Source organism: Corvus brachyrhynchos, unplaced genomic scaffold (assembly GCF_000691975.1).
Source record: "Corvus brachyrhynchos isolate BGI_N302 unplaced genomic scaffold, ASM69197v1 scaffold23, whole genome shotgun sequence".
NCBI classification, from domain to species: Eukaryota; Metazoa; Chordata; class Aves; order Passeriformes; family Corvidae; genus Corvus; species Corvus brachyrhynchos.
Genome location: NW_008238983.1, coordinates 12,907,433 through 12,911,270, shown reverse-complemented (window position 1 = coordinate 12,911,270; position 3,838 = coordinate 12,907,433).

The window sequence follows — 3,838 nt, the reverse complement described above, 5'->3', positions numbered from 1 at the left end:
GGTTTGTGCTTCTTCTACATTAGTTGCAGAACAACAGACATGATCAGACACCTGATCCCACATAAAGCACTCTGGCATGAAGTTCACCTGGCAAAACAGCTTAAATGCATTTGGACCTATAAGTAAATTCTTATCAGGCTCATGTTTTACAGCACGTGGCTGCAGGACTTTCATCCTGATACAAAGAACACTTAAACTGACTTCAATGCTAAATTGTTGCTTCAGCCTGTACCTGCAAAACCAGATGAGAAAAACATCACCAGATGAGCCATTTCTCTTCAAATTGAACTTTAGATGACTTTTGGTCTTTGTTATTGCTAATTTAGTAATGCTTTAATCTGGTTTGACAATGTCCAGTCTGTAGATTGCGTTGTGTCTTGGACATTGTTTGTCTGACATCCTGGAAACTTCAGTAACAATGTCAGCAGCTGGACAAAAGATCTTCCTCTGAAATATCCATGTTGCCTTGATTTGGGTTGCTTCTGCATCCTAAATCTTATGTCTTCCTTCCTTAACTTGAAGCACAATTTAATTAGTATTTGAACACCCAGCATAACCACAGCTATGTCCAAGAGCTATATGATTTTCATTAGATACTGCGATTAGTCACATCTGAGACTTGAAAATGAATTAGTTTATGTAACACTCGCATTGCAAACCCTTAGCCCAAAGACAATTCTGCTCTAATTGCTTGTCATTTTGCACACATACCATCCCTTGGCTGCAAGACTCTGGTGCCACAATTGGGGAATAGGAAGGTGAAATTACAAACAGCTGCTAGCCCTGAGCCAAAATACACCCTGGGTTTATGGGCCCTGAAGCTCAGCTCAGCTGTGCTTAGAGGTACAACTTCTTAGAGCTCAAAAGAGAGACAGGGAGGGAAGTGGAAGGGAGAAAAAAATTACTCTTGGGCATTATTGTCCACGGGATGGTTTGGGTGTGACTAGGAACACAGTGAAGACAGTGCTGTGATGCCCTGAGTGCTGCTCACCACTCCCTGAGTCAGTTTCCCCTCCTCTTCCCTCAAACTTGTGAAGACACTTCTACATAAAGACTTCCATTTTATTTGCCTTTTGAAACACATTCTCCAGAGGTGTGAGGACCGGCATCTTGTGTTACCAAGGAGAGAAACAGCAGTGGAATTCGTGTTCTCTACAACGTGCCCATTTCCAAAACAGCCTGTCCAACTGCCATTAGAGGAAAAGGAAGGTGGAAGTATGGTAGTATGGTTCTGCCAAAACCAATGATGGTTAAAGCAACTGGCTAAGCACAGCCCTGAATACAATACATATATCATCATACAATATCATCACTCCACAAAGAATCCTAGATACATCCTATTTTTAAAAAATTAATTATTTACACCTTTTCGTTATTTGATTTCCTCCATAATACTTCTCTTTGCTGCTAAATTTGTGCATGGCAATAATGTGCTCTGTGTGACTCTTACCACCTTCTAGTTTTCAGGTTGCTCTCAGATTCAAAAACAAATATAGAAACGAGGCAAGCTGTGAGGATTATTCCTGAAAAATGACTCCACGATACATCCAGTCATGGAAGAATGTAAATTGATAATTATAGAATTGGTGGATAGAAGACTTATTTTGGGTTTTTTTCACTAGACGGTAAGGTTTGTGAAAACAGCTGACTAAACAAGGGTGAAAGTCATTGAAAGCTCACAAAGTTTGCCTCAAAATACTTACAATCAATTGCCAGAACAAGCATTTGACCTGCTCTAGAAAACAGAGTGCTTCAGAGAAGAGCACGTACCTAGGAAGGAATTGCATCCTCTCCTTAAAAATATAAGAGAGCAGGAGCTCCTATGACAGCAGAAAAGGAGTCTTAGGATGCAATAGAAATGGAAGAGCAAACATGAGGGTCAATCAAATATATAATAAAACAGTTCAGTGAGGTAGGAGAATAAATTTATAGATAAACATAGGCAGCTAAGCAGAACACAAAACACTTAATGATGAGATTTTTCGATGCATAAGTCACCTGAAGTATGCAGAGGACCAATTCAGGAAAACCAGAAATATTTCTTCATAAACTGCTCATGCAATCTCTTGCATTGTCCACCACAAAATGTAGCACGTGGCAAAAGTTCACACAGGTTCACAAAGGGCTTCTATCACATCATGATAGACAAAACTCAGCTGATGGATAACTACAAAAATACCATCTTCTTCTCTGAAAGTCCATTGGTCACATGTCACTAAGTGCCAGGAGCAGTCTCCAAGGGAAAAATCATTACTTGACAGCACATATATAAGTACATCTTCCCTACATGTCCACTACTAAGACAAGGGCTATAGATACTTTTTATCCGACCCAGTAATGTGCCTGCATGAGGGCTGGCTCATACAGAAGCAACTGAAGGTAGCACTTAAGAGCTGAGGAACGACCAAGAAAACCTGCTCTACAGTCTCCCTTTGACTGAATTAAGGCTGCCCTTAGCGAAACAGCCATGTAAGTATTGAATTTGCTTCCTACCACCCTACCAAGTGATGCCTCCATGGTCTGCAACAGCTGTCCTGTCCTCGTTTGCCTTCCCCTACTCCAGCCTGCCACTGGGAGGGTTTGCTGAGGGTGTGGGGACTGCCACAGCAGAGTTGAGTCCAACAGGCTCTGAAGTTGTTCAAGAGTAGTGTCTGGCTTCATTCAGCCTCAAAACTGGGTCCTAAGTGACAGGGACTAAGCTGAGCTTTTGAGGTGTCCTCTAAAATGAGCTCTAAACAAAGAATAGGCGCTACTCCCTCTCAAGTCAGAAATGGGTATCCTAAAAGTTGCGTATAAATGGGTATCTCTGGGCATTTTTGTTCAGCGGTGCACAGGCACATGTTGTGAAGGGTTCTCCTGGGTGAAATGCAGCTTTTCCTACACCATTGACATCTGAGGAACAGAAAGGGTCATGCATCTGCTCAAGGCAGGTGATTTTTCCCACTCAAAGTTATGGTGCAGCTGGAGGGAGAGTGCTGTGCTGGAAGGGCAGGCCAGGTGTGGGGGGCACATGGGGAACTGTCGAGGCTCTCCCCAGCCATCCACTGCTGCTCAGGCAGGAAGAGAATGAGAGGAGCAAATCACAGAATTGTTAGGGTTGGAAGGGATCTCTGGAGATCATCCAGTCCAACCTGCCTGCCATGGCACAGTCACCTAGATCAGGTTACATAGCAACGTGCCCAGTTGAGTTTTGAATGTCTCCAGACAGGGAGATTCCATGACCTCTCTTTCCACCCTCAGTGTAAAGAAGTTCTTCTTCATGTTGAGGTGGAACTTGTGTTTTAGTTTATGGCCATTGCTTCTCATCCTGTCTCTGGGCACCACTGAAAAGTCTGGCACCATCCTCTTAGCACCCCCCTCTGAGACACTTATATGCATTGATGAGATCAGATGCTGGTGCCCAGCCTGGTTCCATGGCGGTCCTGAGGATCCTGCTGCCGGATGATCTCCCAGCAGCAGCCCTCAGAATGCGGCTGGGCTCTGTCCTGCCCCAGTGAGGGCTCAGCTGGGCTGGCCCCAGGCAGCTGCTGCCCTGCGAGGGCCCGGGGACCGCCTCTAACAAACAGGAGCTGGTGACAATGGAACCCCATTTTGCTGATTTCCAGTCTCCGATTCTGACAAGTCTAAATCCTGGAGTAAGTCGCATCAGCGCGGGCCAGCTGACATAAAGGCCGGGCTGTGCCCGGTCCCGCATCTGGGACAGGCCGTGTTGGCGAGGCCGGAGGCCCGCGGGCACGCCCGGCTCCCGTTCCCTGCCCGGGCCGGCAGAAGGCGCGGCACACGGGCCTGCCCTACACGTGGGAGCGCGGGGGTTTCCATTGGTTGGGGTTCCCCCGTC